The following is a 20,076-nucleotide window of genomic DNA, read 5'->3' as shown; positions in this document are numbered from 1 at the left end:
CCATTGTTTGGAATTTCTGCCAACCCAACACAAGAGATACTGCTAATAAACTAACCTCAAATTGGGTCAGAAGAGGGCTCTTCAAGTCACTGACTATAAATAGAAAGCTCACTCTATGCAGACCAACTGTAAAGCACACTTACTTTGTCCATGAGGAAAGCAAGAGTGAGGTCAGAACTTTTGCCTCAACACAATTTCTATCAACAGGAAATTGGATCACCCTCACAAGATCGGATCTGAGAAGGGCCTCATACTAATGGAGCTTATTCTAGGAATCAAGAATGACAAGGGGGATATTATGAGTCATTGAAATCTTCAAGCCTTTATGCTACTTCTATAAAAGTTAATCCCGTTTGACTGTTTCTTAATTCAAATGCCAACTTTGTCAGTGAGAATAGAGTCTTGATTACCTCATGTTTCCCACCAAGCAATAGGAGTTTGATACCCTCAGAAAGGTAACCTAACACTGAGTACTTGTGTTCTCTCTGGGCCAAGAGCTAGGAGTTAGTATAGCACAACCTACCTGATAAAGTTTCTTTATCTTGGCATCAAAAATTGGGGATTAATTATGACTGTAACTATAATCAATGTGTATATACTCACACCTAGGTCCATAAAAAATGAAAGAAAATGAAGAACATTTTAAGGTCCAAAATATTTGGTAACAAAAATATACAGTTTCCAAGATATGTAAAGCTGTATAAATATGGTGTGATTGAGTTTACTTTTTAAAATGAGTTGAATAAGACTGAGAAGGACAGAGAGAACGGAATGAGCTAAGGCAGAGAGGTGAGAAAGAGCTTGCAAAAGGAAAGAGACAAAGTTCAGTAAAAGGACATGGTTTATATTTACAATAATAATTATACCTTATTAGCAGGAATGCTTCCCAACAGAGACATGTGAAAACACATTTACTGTTCTTTATGAAGTTAGTTGCCCTGTCTCTTCTCCAAAATGCTATTGAGAAGCAGTCATCCTGAAATATAATCAATATAAAATATGATATAGTGTGGGAAGTTATGGCATGTCATAAAAGAATATTGAAATTTTAAAAAAGGAGAAGTAGTGATAAATGCTAAAAGGTGATGAAGGTCACAAAATGGAGCACTCTGTGAAACATTTCTCCAGAATTAGAATAAGTGGAAAAACAAATACACTGTCATGGTGTCTTTAATGCATGTTAGAGGAGAATACTTTTCATATTGATAAATACAAATTTTCCTCTTGTCCTGGTGAGCATGTAGAGAAGCGTGACTGAGGAAGCTACCATGCTTTCTTGCAATACATTGTAGGATCATTTAACTCTAATAACAGATTCCCAAATGAAAAAAAAAAAAAAACTTTTGATTTTTAAAGTGATTTTCAAGTTGCTTTCCCATCTGGGAAGATAATATGGTGAGCAACTAATATATGTATTCTGGCCTGCTTAACAATAACCTTTTTGTGTGAATAAATTAGTGCTCTGTCATAAACGAAATTACATGTATGCATGGGTTGCAAAACCCAGGTTTCCCAGAGTTTCATGAGCTCAGTAGAAGCTGATTATAAAAGGTGAGGGTCTTGCATATGTGGTAAACATATTAAGGTGCAGGAATTGTTTAATTTCATTGTATACACTAGAGTTACTAACTTACTATAAACAATTTTCAAGAAAATGAATCTGTCTCATTGGGACTTTAATGAAATAAATATAAGCTTTCCTTTTTTACTGTAAATAACATAGATAAGACCATAATGCTTAAAATTAGTGGGAAAATGTTGTAGTATTTAACCAGTAAAGAAAAATAATCAGTGTCTGCAAAGTTACAGTATATTGATCTGCTTTAAATCACTCTTTATCTTAAATAGTGCAGTTTATATACTTCACTTAACAAAAATACAAACCTGATGTAAATATCTACAGGTTAATTGAACAACTGTAGAAATTCTTTAAGCTTGTTTGAATTTGAATTTGTCATGTGTGATGTATTATTTTTGCTTACTTTAAGGTACTGGGTATACTTGGCAGGAATCAGAATGACTGATGACTCACAGTATAAAGATTTTCCTAACACAGAGTGGTTGTACAGGAACACGACTGAGAAGTAAACAGTTGAGGTGGAAATAAGTAAGCCTTCAGCTGAAAATGTGCATTATGCAATACCAATTCCATGAGCTGACTATAAACAGACACCAATATCAGGTTTCTAGTGCTTTCTGGCTTAGGGTTCATTTTCTGCAAAGAAATGAAATTCATTCTGAATTGTCCCCAGAAATTAATCTTCTGCTATGTGTTAAATCATATGTATGAACTACGCACAGGAAGCTGATGCAATAGTTTGTACCTTGAAGTCAGAAAATTTACCAATGTGCATGCTTTTTATAGTCGGTTAAACAGAGAGCAGGCCTTTGGCTCCACATAAGATATACATTAATAGCCTACCCTGAACGTTATGCATTCTTTACCTCCCTTTTAGTCTCTGTTCACAGTCATCATTTTATTCATCTAACTGTTCCCATCCCCAATATTTGTGCTACAGGTTGGGTCTCCAGGAAAGCCATCTTCGCAGTCATTTGTGTGGTGATCTAATCCTCTTGCTTAGAGGGCTCACAAAACTGGATCAATAGTCCATTTCTTTCTGACATGGTCATACAGCCCTACTGCCACTTTGCTCTGTATGGGGGAAATGCTATAAGTTGTTATCATTTTTCCTCTGCAAGGAAACAACTTCAAGTTTAGTAGAGATTCTTCGTATTTCTATTTTTATAGTCTTAGTTCTAGTTTTCTTTGGGGGCTCAGGAGTGTTGAGGAAAGCGATGCTGTAGTTGTCATCCTAAACGCTGGTCTTAAGATTTATTTTACTTCAACTTCCACAGTGTACTGTCCTCCAGTTCTGATCCACATTCTGTACAAATTTTCACTCTGTCAGTGTCTCATCTCTCATCTTTCCATTAAATATATCTGTAACTCTCTCTACACTCCTGCCGTATGTCCCTTGTCACTGCCTATGTGCAGGAGCAAATGAAATCAGTGCTTTATCACCAGAGGAGGTTGTTTGGGGTAAGGGTTTATGATCTGGAGAATCTACTAGAGAGGAATAATTTATTCTTCAAAATTTCCCCCTTCCCATTAAGAATAACTATTGGATAAATTCCTGATTTCACAGTTTTATTTCTATTTTTCATCAAAAGACTGTCAAATGGGAAGAATTACAATACTGTGAGATGGAAAGAAATATTGGCTTATAGATCATGTCACATTAACATTCTTGGAGAGCAGCAGCTGAGTCTACTCACTACTTTTCATAGCCAAAGATAGAAAAGATTTGTAACATCTTCTCCATACACAGGCTAGATACAGGTCAAATGAAGATACCTCACTTTATTTTAGGAAAGAGGAGTATAGTAAACAGAAAATCAATAATTTTACATTTTAAAGCTCCAGTCAACAATGACCTATAATTTTTAAAGCAGTCATTATCTAAAAATAGCTCATTCCTTTCTAAAATGATCACGTGCCGCCCAAAATGGGTAGATTCTAAATGCTTTACATGTATTCATTTGTTTAGCTGCTTTATAAGTATCGACAGGTAGGCTGATATTTGCTCAGCTCTCCTTACCTCACAAGGTGAGAGATCACAAATAGAACTTTAAAAAATCACTAAACGATCTCTAGACCTACTGAAACATGACTACCAAACATGTGAAAAAGAAACAACCAAGTAGAAAACTCATAAACAATCTGTTTTACTTTTTAAAACTCCTTCATTCTTTAAATTCCCCCCAAGCCTGACCTACTGCTTTTACAAGCTCATGTTTTTTCTCTAGCTTCAACGGTTAGCAAAGGCAGTGACAATGAAAAAAAATATGTATATGTTTCTATAGCATGCTATATATATAGTATACATTTTTTTATGTCAGGTATTCAATTAACTATTTTAGTTATATTCTCTTCGTTATAGACTATTCATCTCCACAATAACCAAATCTGTAAAGTAGATATTATTATCCCCATTTCATAAATAAGGAAATTTAAGCTTATACCATTTAAATATCTTGTGCAAAAACACACTTTGAGTTAGGGGCCAGGTCAGAATTTCAATCCATGATTGCTTGACTCCAAAGCACTTATTCTTTTCATCATACAATCATGTCTCTTATTCCACTTGGGAGGTTTCATTATTTGAGATCTGGTTAAGAGCATTTACTAATGGTTTACAAGGCATATTTGAAACATCAGAAAAAGTATAGTCTTATTTTAAAATAATGGTTATGTTTTACATTTTTAAAAGTAAGACATGAGGATTGTAGAATTTAAAAATAATGATAATAAAACTAGAAATAATAATAATAAAAATAATTTATTATTAGGAGCACTTTACCTGGACTTGGTGATTGAGAACCAACACAGTGTATCTATTGCAGTTATTTCTTGATCACTTTTCACTGATTCTGCAGGATTTCTTCTTCAAATCCCTTGTTCAAGTGAAATCTGCTATGCAGAGTATGTGTCAAAAAGTTGGTGGTTTAGCTCTTCACTCTACTGAATTGGGTCTGAATTATCTCCTACTCTCATTGTCTGTTTCTCCGTGAGCAAGCAGCAAGATTATTCCCACAGAATAAAAATGGTCAGTAATTTTTTTTTTTTTTTTGTGGTACGCGGACCTCTCACTGTTGTGGCCTCTCCCGTTGCGGAGCACAGGCTCCGGACGCACAGGCTCAGCGGCCATGGCTCACGGGCCCAGCCGCTCCGCGGCATGTGGGATCTTCCCGGACTGGGGCACGAACCCGTGTCCCCTGCATCGGCAGGCGGACTCTCAACTGCGCCACCAGGGAAGCCCGGTCTGTAATTTTTATTTACCTGGAAATGATTTCTGAGAGGCCAGGAACTCTTGAGTGCACTGATCCCAGTACTCACCCTGCCTCTCCACTATCTATAGCAGCTCTGATATCCAAACATACTAGATCCCTTACCATCCATTGCCTTCTGTCTCAAGTCTTCTTGCAATAGGGAGTTAGAATCTTTTGATTGCATATGGCATGAAAGATGCTGAGAAGAGTGGAGGTAAATTAAATAATATTGTCTACTAAGAATTTTTTTCCCTTTGTGTATTTGGTCTCAAGTATGGGCAGATAGGAGACTGAGAAGTTTTTTAATACATTGTTAGGGTCCCTACTCTCTGATAACCTGTGTCAACATTTTTCCTATCTTCTTCCTGAATGGCTGTGTAGTTCTCAGTAAATGTTAGCTAACTGTTACACTAATGATCCATGGCAATGTGAGATAATTTATCAGACTTAGCATAATTAGAAATAATTATTTGCAGAAGTTGACAAAGTATTGATTATTGTGTTCATCATGTCTATGATCCCATCTTTCCTGATGGAAGATAAGAAAGCCTTAGAAGGCATAACTAACTTTTACCACAATTGGGAGAACTTCCAAGGTATTTCTTTATTTTTATACATCCTTTCTTAATATATTATTGCTTCTTCACCAAAAGGAAGAATCTGTATTTTTAGTTAAATTTGTTTATATATAAAATGCGGTATCTACTGAGTTGCTAAATATTTAAATGTATCAATTATGTGCCTCAGGGCTTTTGTAAGGATTGTAATTTATAAATGTAATTAATGAAGAAGTTACTAAGACTACACTGAATTTACAAAACATACTATAGGGCATTTGTAAACCCATTTGGAATAGAATATAAATAAGTTAAACAGTAACACTTGTCAGAGTAAATGAGCAAAGTCTATTTTGATGTAATGGTCTTGTTTACTCACTAATTTGATGGAGCTACTATTTTCCCATAGATTTTCCATCAAGGAAAATGAAGGCATATCTATATATATTAGGCATATGTAAAACATATATTATAGGTTTTATTTACACCACATAATGGAAGGATGTCTCAGTAAGCTGCATCTCTTCTGCAGATAAGTCACATAGCATTGAGCTAATTCATGGTCAGGGGAGGTGGCAAGCAGGGGTTATTCCAGTTTGATAATATAGATTTTTTTCAGAGTCTAGTCTAAAGCGTTATGTTTAATATTTTCACCTAATTCATTTTTATCTTCTTTGAAATACTTATAACCCAAATTGTGAAAAAAAGTAAATTTGTTAAATCAATAAAGTGATTACTTTTCTCCAAACAGTTACAAACTTAACATATCGTATTCTGTTATCATCGTCTTTCAGGGTAAAATCTGATATTTCTGGGAAACATGATGGTAAAGCCTTCCTGTGCAGATGATCTCTAGGGTAAAAGCCTTTAATTGACTGCTAACTAGCTTACTAGGATGAGAATGCTAAAGTGCCTTCTTTACACTGCCCATTTTCTTACTCCTCATGTGTAGAAAAGCTGCTTTCAGTCTCACTAGAAAAGCAAGAAAAGAAATTATGGACACATATGTTGTACAGCAGGGTGAACTGCATGTATTCAACTTATTCCAGCCATAGAAAGGTTTCAAAGCTGCCTTCTCTTTCCAATCAGATATTTTGCTGCTTGACATCGCTGATTTTTACAACCCTCTATAAATTACTTCATTTACTAACATAGTAGGATATAAAACACCTTGGAAATCTGCCTCCAATTTTCATCAGGTTGAGATTCCTTTATACATACACAGACACACTGGCACACACACACTGGTACACACTCAGGCAGGCATACTCATGATTTTAAAATATAGTCATGATTATTTAAATTGCAAAATCAATCAATAGAAAAACTAAAAAAAAAATCTTCTGGGAGAAGAAGGAAGGGAGGAAAGAGAATTGCTATATATGTGTAACATCCTCAGCTTCACACAGGAGAAATTCATTTGACAGCCTCTGTAAGTTTATACCTTACAACAGTGTCTGGGGCACAATAAGTGCCACCAGATGAAAACCAGGGAATACTAAAGAGTTGTCTTTTGGTCTAGGATCTGAGGTTCACACTGAATAGGAATAGACTCTGCTTTCACCATCTCTGCAGTTTCTGTAAACTCTGTAATTTTCATTTTTGAATAATTTGCAAAATTTGGATCAAAGATTATTATATCCGTATTAAAATATAATTATCAAGGAATATATTTATAAACACGTTGATAGATAATGTCACCCCATCTATTGATCCACCAATATGAGTAATTTTTATAAATAACCAAAGAAAATTTAAAATAATTGTCTCGGATTTCGATGTAACTACACACAGGTGTATGTAAAATTTCTGATGAATTTAATTATTATATTTATTGTTGCTTCATGACTTGAGTAAAATTTTTGGTTCTCTGGCTTAGAAAATAACACCAAGAAATAATCATGTTCTCTTGCTTTTGGTAATAATAGGCATCGGTGTGAGAATTTTAGATAATAAGCAAAATTATATGAAAGATACACATTACTGAAAGGAAACAAAGTAATATGAGGTTGAAGAACTGTTTCTATCCAATATTTTATATTATCTCAAAACTATATAATTTTTATATATGAGATTAATTTTATTTCAGAGCACACACTACAAATACCGGGTACCAATACCACATATAATTGAAAAGTACATGTCTTTGTGTCCATAAATTAAGGAATTATCAAACAAATTATCTATCACTTAATGGCCTTAAATCATGTGTATGCCATCAAAAAAAAATTGAAAATTTACACATTGTTTTATATTGCATAGAACAAAATTAAACCCTAATTGTATTACACAGTTTAATTTTGTAATGTTAATTTGAAAAGTTTTCTTTATGTTTAATTTTGTAAACAGATTTTTAGAAATTATTTGATGAGGGGGCACAATATGATTCTGTCTTACCTTCTCCTTTTAACTGTTCCTCTTTTACCTTTTTCCCTAATCCTTGTTCCTCTTTTTACAAGTTTCCTTTTCATTCCTAGTAGCGGAAAATAAAATATATATGCATACACATACATACACATATATACAAATATACATATATACATGTAAATATACATATATAGAGAAAGTTAAGAGTGTTGTCATGCAAGCAAATAAAGGTTCAGAAATTAATTGAAAACATTTGATAAGAGTATTAATCTTTTAATTCTAAAGAAACCTAATCTATGACACATGTACATAGAGTTATGCATATAAAAGTAGAAAATAAATTGTGATGTGGTAGAAATGGTCAGTGTATTTTTTTTTTTGGCAAGTCGTTTTCATATTCAAACTTGGTTGAAACTAAATTAACCATGAAGATTGTTTGTTACATTTGGTAGTGGCAAATGGCACTGAGCAGCTCAGCAACATCAGAATTCTGACATATTCATCCATGAAATTTTTATAAACTAGGTTTTGATTAATGTATATTTATATCTATGATTATAAATATAATATTCAATTAATCACTGCATCTGCCCCAAATTTTACTATATAGTAAAAATTACCCTAATGATATTAATTGAGGAAAATAAATATCAGAAAAAAAAATCAAGGGAAAAGTTCCTTAACATTTACCATATATGTATATATATATGAGTATATATGTTTATATGTATATGTACATGCATATGTGTATGGATATTAATTTTCAACATAAAATAAAAACTTTAATAGTATTGGTTTGAGTTCACCTGATCCATGACTTGCCATTTTATGGAATACATGAAATCACAAAACTCACATGGAGAATTAAAAATATTTATTATGAGACCAGACCTTTTTTATGTGAATGAATTATGAGAAATTATACATTAAACTTAGAATGAATAGAACTATTAGAAAAATAATAAGGGTAGTTTAACTGAAATACTTTTTGTTCCTTATACATTTACCAATTGAAAATTATATATTTGGCTTAAAATTCATTTTCAATATATAAAGTTGTTTTAGATGATAATCTGAATGTATTTAGCTGCTTATTTGGAGAAGCCTAATAATTAAGTCATTAGGGTATTTAATGAATATTGTACTCCACCTTCAGAGATTGCCTTTCTGACCTTCTTATGTTTGAATAGAGCCATGTGACTAGTTCTGGACCAAGAGTTGTAGGTAATCGTTGTATGTGTTACTCGTAGGCCTACAGTTTAATTTGCTAGTGTAAGACACTCCAGAGAGCTCTATTTTTTCTCTGACATGATTATGGATAATATTTGAAATGTAAGCTGCCCTATCAGTTTGGTTTCCTGAACAAATATAATTATCAGAGACTTCACCAATGACTCATGATGGACATATAGGCTGAGTAAGAAATAAATACTATCATTCTAAGGTAGTGAAATTTGGGGCTTGGTTACTGGTGCAGCATAATCTAGCCTAACCACTTTATAAATCACTTTCTATTGTAGATTTTGACAACATTGAGAATGAACACAATGAGGCAATGGATGGTATTATACTTAAAGAGGAAAAGTTGGATTTTAGAAAGATGATTAAACATAAAATTAGAAGAAAATTTCCTACATTTTTCCTCTCGCATTATTGCACTTACTCTGTAGGACCTCCAGGTTTACTAAGAAATGCAATTGTGGCTTTCCTTTACAGGTCAGGTTTGGCAGTAGGAAAAGTGGTCATAGAGATGGGCTCATTAGTATCCACATGAATGATCTGATCCTGGAGTAATTGAGAGTCCAGCCAAAAGCCAGTAGGCTTCAATTTACCATAATGACCTGCAAAATTGAAGGGACAGCCCATGGGGCTTGATCTACAGGGACTTGTAAAGATGGTTAATAAACTATGGTACCACTAGGGATAAGATACACAGGTAGCCAACAAGGGTGTCTATTAACATATATAGCCGGAAATTATAAGAGTGAAAAAACAGGAGATTGATGGCAATTATCATAATAAAAAGTCACAATTTCTTGCTCAGTTCCCAGATCTAAAGAGATAGCCATGTCCCAAAGAGGAAGGACTCTGTAATACTGTGGCAAGGATCTACTGTAATAATTCACACAGTTGGGTTTTTGATGTTGTTGTTGTTTGTTTGTTTTTTAATGAACTTATGCCCATTTACTCAAGTGACTGAATATTGTAGAAGGAGAAGGGTGGATACTCAGACATTACAAGGACTATTGTCCCCAGGATCTGAGTTGACGTTAATCCTTGGAGATCTAAAGCATCATCTTTATACCCCAGTTAGAGTGGCTTGCAAGGGTCAGGTGTTCAGTCAAGGGATCATATTCTACCTAAACTAAATATACTAACAACGGGCAATGAAAAGTCAAAATAACAAATATATACCTTTCCAAAACCTCCCCCCAAATGTACTGATCCTTGTGTATTATACATCTTGGCTCCTAGCACCACTATTTGCCAGTTGCCCAAACCAGGACCTCTGAGTGTCATCCTTAACTCCCCACTAACTCTTACTCTCAATCAGTCATTCACATCTTTTGATTCTACTGGTTTTATGTGCCCTAAACTGATCAAACCTGTATCATTTCCTGTTCAACCTCCTTCCAATCTCAGGTTTCCAAAATATATTCCAAAGACATGATGGATAAATTTATCTAAAATAAATTTAGACACCTCTCTTCCCTGCCAAAAATCTTTCAGTGGTTCCAATAGCACTTAGGACAAATTCCAAACTCCTTACTTTTGCATATAAAGACATTCATAGACTGGCCCCCACCTGACTTTCAAACTTCATCTCTCAACACCCTGACTCTCTCCTAAAAACTCCAGCTCCCATCTTTAAACTCATGCTCCCACCATGTTAAAATGCTTAAGTTCCTCATCTTCCTCCAGGAAGCTTTCCATAATCCTGACAGCTAGATTAACTGCAGTCATATGTACCCTCATATCATTCAAGGCTTATCCTATCTGAGCAGTCATTATGCTTACACATTAGTATATTTATTTTTCTCTCCCATTAAACTATTTTATTTATCTAGTACCTAGTATTTTCCCAGATACCCATATGTTAAATATCCCACAGATGGTTTTTAAATGAAACTGTATTTCAGAACATTCTAAAATCCTTGAAAGAAAGACAAAGTTAACTTTCAGAGATTTATTGCCTCACATTACTTCAAATGGAGGATATATCACATGCAAATAAATCAGGATTCGTAATTTAAGTGTAATTTAACTGTAAACATGGAATAAATAGAAATAATGATCTCATTTAAAGCAGTAAGTGATTTTTCTTCCATCTTTATTGCAGACTGTAGAAATAAATGTTTAAAATATAACATCTGAATGAAGTCAAGAGTAGTAGAGTCCTTGACCAAAACAAATGTGCTGTTTGTATGTGTTTTATGTTGGGTTATCAGGCTTACACATAGTTTTCATATTAAATATCAGCACTGTATGTTAGTTTGCCAACCCATATAGAATCCACAACATTTGAGAACTGAGAGGGGCAACTCTATCCCACAAAATGCTCAGCTATTTAATTAACATGAAACTGGTCATTCTAGACTCAGAACTATGCATCCAGCGAACACTCCTGTCTTAGACATTTAGGAAACCCCCCCTCTGAGTATAATATCTTTATTCTCTCTCCTATGCCCTTCATGTATACCAAATTTTTTTTTTTGGCTGCATTAGGTCTTCGTTGCTGCACGCGGGCTTTACTTTAGTTGCATCGAGCGGGGGGCTACTCTTCATTGCGGTGCACGGGCTTCTCATTGCGGTGGCTTCTCTTGTTGCAGAGCACGGGCTCTAGGCACGCGGGCTTCAGTAGTTGTGGCTCGTGGGCTCTAGAGAGCAGGCTCAGTAGTTGTGGCACATGGGCTTAGTTTCTCCGGGGCATGTGGGATCTTCACCGAACAGGGCTCGAACCCCTGTCCCCTGCATTGGCAGGCGGATTCTTAACCTCTGTGCCACCAGGGAAGCCCTCATGTATACCAATTTTTTTTATTCTCCTACCAAGGATATACACTTCCTCTGAGGATGCTGGGTTGTTCTTCGTGCAATTCCATCCAGTTTCACAGCTGGATGAGGCTACATGGTGAGACATTTCAATTCATGAGTGTGGAGGAGGGAGGGGAGAAAGAGACCTTGGCAATTTTGGGGGGAAAAGAATCTTTTAAAAAAATTATATCTTTCTTCATGTCATTCCTCTTAGAATCTCTTCTAAGTGTTACTTTTTTTTTTTTTTTTTTTGCTGTACGCGGGCCTCTCACTGTTGTGGCCTCTCCCGTTGCGGAGCACAGGCTCCGGACGCGCAGGCTCAGCGGCCATGGCTCACAAGCCTAGCCACTCCGCGGTATGTGGGATCTTCCCAGACCCCGGGCACGAACCAGTGTCTCCTGCATCGGACTCTCAACCACTGCGCTGCCAGGGAAGCCCTTCTAAGTGTTACTTTAAAGAATGGAATGTATGCTGGGTGGACAGCAAGTCATGTCCACCACACTTAGTAGGCATAACTAGAAATTAGGGAGTCAGAATTCGATGCTATTTCAACTTTTTTACTCAGTAGCTGTGAGGTTTAATGTGAGTTATTTGGGTTTCTTAAGCTTCAGTTTCCTCATATGTAAAATTAGTATCAATATAATGCTACGTACACCATCATTTTTTTAATTAGAAATATATATATTATAATCTATATAATGCACTTAATTTAGTGTCTGACAGAGTAAAAGGCAAAGAATGTAACATCTGTTATGATTAATACACTTTCCTCTCTTCTAGACCCTGAAAAACTGGGCTCTAGCCAACAGTGTTTGTACTTCAGGACATCCCTCTACTAAAATACCTGCTAGTTGTCATCCATTTTGGGGTAAATTTGTAATAACAAAAGTCACAGTATGTTCTGGGTTCTGCCACTGCTATCTGTTGTAATCTAGGATACATTATTGGTGTGCGTCGCTAGTGCCATTGATGCTGCTCTTAAAGGACAGATTTAGGGCTTCCCTGGTGGCAGAGTGGTTGAGAGTCCGCCTGCCGATGCGGGGGACACGGGTTCGTGCCCCGGTCCGGGAAGATCCCACATGCCGCGGAGCAGCTGGGCCCGTGAGCCATGGCCGCTGAGCCTGCGCGTCCGGAGCCTGTGCTCCACAACAGGAGAGGCCACAACAGTGAGAGGCCCGCGTACCAAAAAAAAAAAAAAAAAGACAGATATAGGTAAGTGTATTACTTGGTATCACACCTGGAGGATGATTCCCTCTTTAAGTTGTATCTGTGTTGGTGAGGGCAGGGAGTTAATCTGAATGTAGAATTGGACATAAGGACCAAAAAGAGTCTCCGAAAAATAAAATACTTGAAAAGTCATGGAGAAGAGACTTGGAACAAATATCTTCTTATGCAGAAGTATTATTTGCAACACATAGAAGGAATAGTTTTAAAAATGCATGATATCACTACAGGTGATATAACAAAGTGTACTGGAAATTGTTTAGTCAACTTGATCATTATATGCAGCAAAAGTATCAGATTGAGAACCCGAAATAATTTTACTCTAATTTTTTATTCCAAATAATATAATCAATTAGATCATATTAATCCTATATTTTCAGTGATCTACTTCATTTTCATTGTTTATGCATGTAGTAACATTTAACACTTTTAGGTTATTTGGGAAGGTAATGGTAGAACCACTATGATTTCATTGTTTTCTCCACAAAATAATAAATCATTTTTTAATCTTTCTTTCCTAAATTGCCTGTTCAAGTTTAGTTTATGCTGAGTTTGTGTAAAGAATGATTGTCCTAACCCTCGAGGGGCACAGGAAGCCTGGGAAGGATCTGGGTAGATGCCTGTCCAGATATTTCACTAAATTCTCCTGACACTTAAAGAGATCCAGGGCAATATTCTAAGGAGGGAAGAGTGTCCATTAGGGTTTGCCACTTGGTCAGTCACTGGTCCTGCCTTAAGTTTTATTTTAGGACTGTTCCAGTTAGAGAGGAAAAGGAAGAGGAGAACACAAAACTGTAATACTGTTGTACTCTGAAATCCTTTAAAGTGCAGAAAGATGCCTTCTAAAGATTGATGGCATTTGCATTTATCAGTGGTTAATTTGGAGAAACAGGTCAAAGTTGGCTGCTGTTATTTCCAATATGACGTAAACCTTTCCTAATGCCCAAAAGGTTTAGGAAGAAGCATTAAGTGCACATCGATAACATAACTCCTATAAGATGCTCATAGGACACCCAGAGTCTTATATGTAATGCAATTTTTTAGTTTTCCCATCCAGTCCGTAAGAAAATCACCTTGGATAGGTATCATTAATTTTTCTCTCTCTGAGATCTTTTAAGCTCTTGTGTTCTCCAGAAAACCCTCTGTCTTTTTCTACCCCTCCTTCCTCTCCCAGGGCCTACAGTATAGACAACATCACATCTCTAAGTCTCTATGACTTGTTGGATGAGACTTGAGGAATACAGAATCTTCAGATTAAAACATCTATAAGCAAATATTTGTATTTTAATATCAATAAATTTTCAGAGCATAACTTTGATTAATTATTTTAACAGAATATCTGTCTTATGAAAGAGGTCTTTTCCGTATATAGTAAATGAACAGAAAGGAGAAAAAAAAGAAAAGGATGGCAGGAAAAAATCTTGTATTACCTACATATATATTCTCTTCTCTTTGTGACCCTCAAAGTTAATTATTTCTCCCTAAATGCATTTGCAAAACCAATTTATTTGAGAAACCTTGATAAAAGACCTTACAAATGATATGTTCTGGTGACTGACTCTTAACTTTTCTACCCCTTACTCACAGTATTGATAATTTTGATGGATAAAAATGTGCTAGATAGAGGTCAAATTTAGGTGGCTCAAGCCTATAAAAAGAAGCCTAATTTCATTTTTGAGTAGATGGAATGGCCTGAGTGGCCTTAAAAGTCATTGCAGTTTTATATGAGGCTTGGCAATTTCCCAGTCCTCTGATAGGGACTCATGCATAGGCATAGAGTACAAAGGCCCCACGCAGGTTGAGATGATCTCAGTATTTATGTTTTGGCACCAACAGTCCATGAAAAATAAATGACTTATCCTAGCAGGTCCTTCATATTTTTAAGAAGTCATTTCCCTTTAGCTCTATTTCAGGTTAAGAGCTATTCAGTTCTTTAGTGTACTTAGATGCTTGCATTTAATTTAATTTCTACATCGTTAATTCACTATGTCTGCCTCTTTTGTTTTAAATTACTATATATGTGGATATCAATGTTTATTTCATTAGGAGGTTAAAAAAATTTTCCCTAGAAATTATTCTCTGAGTAGGGCCACTCATTCCTCGTTTTGATTAGAGTTGGTTACACATGATAGCTTTTACAAAATTCTCAAGTCTATCAGAAGTCTGGAGTTACCAAAACCAAATATTTTTCTTATTTTTTTTGCCTTTCTATTTTGATTTCATATAGTCAAATCCAAATTGTAAAGCTATGCCTGTCCACATGCACTGTCTATTTTGCTCTTCTTCTGTTGTTTTTCTTCCCCTCAGACACATCATACTTTTCAAACTAAATTGATTTCATTAACTTCCATCCTTCCACAAACATAAATTGCTACTCTCTCCCAAATCATACAGAGCCACACAAAACCTACAAATATGAGATAGTTGGTTGACTATTTTGAGGCTTTCCCAGTCATTCACACTACTGAAATATCCATTCAATCTGCAAATGATATTTAGTGAGGAACTACTAAAATTGAAATACTTCTAAGAATTTAGAGGAGCAAAAAGAAAACACACAGGTACACACATAAATATAAATGGCCATTTCATTCTCCTCAAGAAGCTTGCAACTAAGTAGGATGGATAAGATAAACATAAAAGATATAAAGAATAATGTGTGCAGTTTTGGGGGGGGTTTGTTTTCTTAAGGGATCATAGAAAATCTACTAAAACCCTGCCGTACTCAGTGTTGTCTTCAAACCAAGAGTGTGGGTATCCCTTGGTAAGTGGTTAGAAATGAAGAATCTCAAGGTGTACCTCAAACCTAGTTAGTCAATATTTGCATTTTAACAATATCCATGGTTAAACACTATGCACATTAAGTTTGAGAAGATCTGTGCTGGAGTTATCAGGTTCTAAGAGGAGATCAAAAGCTTATGTGTGGAAATGAAAGTGTTGGAGCTGGATCTTAAACATAGCAATGAAGTGGGCAGGAGCATAATATCAAAGTCATGTCAATTGTACAAAGAAAGGCACTGTCCAGTCTATAGCTTACTCGATTTGGATGGGTTATGCATAGGCCGTATGGAATGATACCAGAATGATAAGCTTGTCCTTAATATTTGATCAAGTCAGATAATGACATATGACTGCAGAAAGCTGTGGGTAGTATTATTTTTTTTTTTCCCCCAGGAAGTTGGATGCCAGAGAAGGAGTGATACTATCCCTAAATTTAGTAATGAGGTAGAGACTTAATAATTGGAAAGTCTGCAGTTATAAACAGAGACTGTCTTAGCCCATTCTGGCTATCACAAATACCATAAACTGGGTAGCTTATAAACAGCAGAAATTTACTTCCCACATTTCTGGAGGCTTGGAAGTCCAAGGTCAGGGCTCTGACATGGTCACATTCTGGTGAGAGTCCTCTTCCTTGTTCATAGCCAGTGGCTTGTTGCTTTCGTCCACCATGTAAGGGACCTCTGTGGGGTCTGTTTTATAAAAACACTGATCCCATTCATGAGGGCTCCACCCTCATGACCTAATCACCTCCTGAAGGTCTCACCTCCCAATACCATCATCTTAGGGGGAACTCTTCAACATAGTAATTTCGGGAAGACACAAACGTTCAGGCTGTAGCAGATAAACGCAGAAATATTAGCTAGATCCATTCTCTACTTGTGGTCCTATTAGTTCTTAGATTGGTAGGTGTGAAAATCATGAATTTTATATTTGAGAAATGGTGGCCCCTGAGTTTCTTTTCATCTGCCATTATTAAGATAGAAGAATTTTCTTCTTCCTCTGTAGTATTGTATACCAAGAATCTGGATTTTTGTCAGAAACTTTCTTTTTGGCTACTGTACCAGAGAAATGGTGCTGTGGGAAATGAAAAGTCTTCAATTAATGTAAAAAAGGATGTCTTAGCTTCTAAACTGTGTGAGTTGATGGAGGGAGCTATGAGAATATGCTCATATCATTAATTTTATATAAAAATTTGGGTTTCTAATAAGCCACACATATAATGCTTTCCATATTCATGTGTCAGTATAATCCTCATATATATATATATGCGTATATATATTGAGTTGGCCAAAAAGTTCATTTGGGTTTTTCGTAAGATGTTATGGAAATACCTGAATGATTTTTTTGGCCAACCCAATATATGTATATATATTTTAAAGGAACAAAGTAAAGACCAGCTTTTGAACTGAAAAATTTTTATTTTCAAAGTTGAAAAAACTTTACATATATCTTCAACTAATAAGTACTGATCCAGGTCCTACCTGAGGAAAATGTTATGTCACTGATACAAAGTAGTCACCAAAAGACATGCACATTTCCTTTTTGGTTTTTTTGCACAAACTTTTTTTATTATATAAGTTTCAGATGTATGCACATTTCCTTTTTAGTCTAACAATTAGTCTAACAATTTGAATAAATAATAATGAATATGTCACTGTGTCTAGCAAGATGTATTTTGCTCATCTGTTTGATCTGGATTTTGATCTAAATACACGTCTAGGAGTGAAATTAACAATCATATTTCATGGATCAAGATCCTCCCTAAGAAACTATACAAAACAAGGATGTTACTAGAAAAGCTGCTATCTCCCTCACTCAATTCTAAATTCAATCCAAAACATTTGCTAAGCACATAAATGATGTGAGTATTGGTCTAAGTAATTAAGGTGTCAAAATTAATAATACAGTGGCTCAAGAAACTATGAAAGGAAACAAGTATATTCAATAATTATTATATAAATATGGCTACTAAAAATACTTTAACAGTGAAATTATGAGTTTACTTAGAGAAAACAGAAAATTCTTCACAGAGGTGCTATTTAATGAGTATTTTGAAGGTTTGGTAGGATATGAAAAGTCAGAAAAGTGTTGTTGAACCTAAGTTCATGTGCCTGATGCACAGTGAGGCCAAACAAACCAAAGGATGGCATTTGGAGCAGAGAAAGGTTTATTGAAAGGGCCAAGCAAAGAGAACAGGAAGCTCATGCTCAAAAGACCCAAACTCCCTGACGGTTTTCAGGGAAGAGCTTTTAAAGGCAAAATTTGGGGTAAGGGTTGCAGGGTGTGTGACTTTCTTCTGATTGGTTGGTGGTGTGGTAAGAGAGCAGTATTTCAGGAATCTTGTGCAAGCCATCCTTCACCTGGGTGGGAACCTTAGTTCCTGTAGAAGAGCTCAGATACATAGTTTGTATATCCTTTGAGGAAGAACTAGGACTCTGCTTTATTGCTGCACTCTTGTTTCTTGACTGCTTTTCTTTTGCTTCTGCACTCCTTCACTTCCCTAATTAGTAACTGTTTGAATCTGCCCTTTGGAACTCAGGGAAGGTCTAGGAGGCTGAAGCCTTTTTCCTACAATCTAGAAATAGGGCACATGGAAAGGCTTTTGTATCAAAGAGTACCCCACAGCTTTCAAAAGAGGGGAAACGACTTTTCAATTCTGTTCAATAAGTTGACCATAGCCCAAGAGCTATAAGCAGTCATGACACATTCAGGAAATAGCAAAATTCTGATGATGCTGATGAAAATGTTGTGTTAAGAGGAGTGTTGGGAAAAAAAAGGGGAGAAAAAAATGTGCTGAAAATGGGTGAATGGGTTTAGGGAGTGTGACACTGTGATTTATAATAAGAAATATATATTTGGTCTTCGTACCTGATGTAAAGCTCCTAAAAGCCTTGACAGGTCCTAAGTGATAACAGCAATAAAGGTGAAAGGATAGTCTTTTTTTATTCATAACAAGATCCTTTCAACCACACCTGAGTTTATGTTAGTGAAGTGACTTTGGAAAGCCCCAGGGATGGGAGCTTATTGCCAGGGGAAGTAACTGTGTAATTAGAGAGTTGGAACTTCCAGCCCTATCTCCTAATTCCAAGGAGGGAAGAGGGGCTAGAGGTTGAATAAATCACCAATGACAGTGATTTAATCAATCATGCCCATGTAATGAAGCCTCCATGAAAATCACTAATGAAAGGGGTTCAAAGAACTCCAGGTTGCTGAACACAGGGAAGTGCTGGGAGAGCAGCATACCTGGAGAGAGTTTGGAAGCTCAGCAGCCCTTGCCACATATTCTGCCTCATGCTTCTCTTCTATCTGGCTATTCCTGAGTTGTATCCTTTTTAAATAAACTGCTAATCTAGTAAGTAAACCATTTTCCTGAGTTCTGTGAGCTGCCCTAGGAAATTATTGAACCTAATGAGGGATTTGTAGAAACTTCTAATTTATAGCCAGTTAGTCAGAAGCACAGGTGACAACCCAGACTTGCAATTCATGTCTGAAGTGGGGAACAGTCTTAACTAACTCCAGCAGTTAGTGTCCAAATTGAGTTACATTATAGGACACCTAGTTGAGGTATTCCAAAAGTTGGAGAATTGCTTGGTGTGGAAAACGCCACCTATCTGGTTTTGTTACCCAGAAACTGGGTTCACCTTTTTGTGGGTGTCGAGCCAATAGACACAACCAAGCCACAGATCAGGAGAAGGAAGGATTTATTACTTGCAGTAAGTAAGGAGAACACCAGGAATCTCTCCCAAAGCAGTGTCTCCCCATCAACAAAATTGAGGAAGTTTTAAGCTAATGATAAATGCTTATTCATGAGGGGGCTTGAGCAGGGGAGAATTCAGCATAGAATCAAGGGTTGACAGAGTCCAGGCTTTGGTTGATTGAAGTCAGGAGGGTCAACATCATAATTCCATCCTCCACCTGGATGGGGGCCTTAGTTCCTGCAGAACTCAAAGACATATTATTATGTATATCCCTTGAGGAACCAAGACACTGCCTCAAGACTGCACTATTGTTTCCTGACTGCCCCTCCCTTGTTTCTGTATTCCCTCCCTTAAGATCAGTAATTACCGAGGCCTGTTCAAGGACAAACATTGTGGCCAAGCTTAGATCACAAAATGGCTTAGGCCAAAATGGCTTATTTTATGCCAAAAAAAAAGAGAAGCCCAGTCTAGTTCTTTTCCTCTGGGGACCCCTTACTCTGCCTACAGTTTCAGAAGTAAAGTGTCAGAAGTATTGAGTGTGGTAGTTATAGGAAACAGAGTAGGAAATAGAGTTTTTCCTTTCAGGG

This window comes from Globicephala melas, chromosome 3 (assembly GCF_963455315.2).
Source record: "Globicephala melas chromosome 3, mGloMel1.2, whole genome shotgun sequence".
Classification (NCBI taxonomy): Eukaryota; Metazoa; Chordata; class Mammalia; order Artiodactyla; family Delphinidae; genus Globicephala; species Globicephala melas.
The sequence above is the reverse complement of the archived record's forward strand: the minus strand, read 5'-3'. Positions refer to the sequence as shown.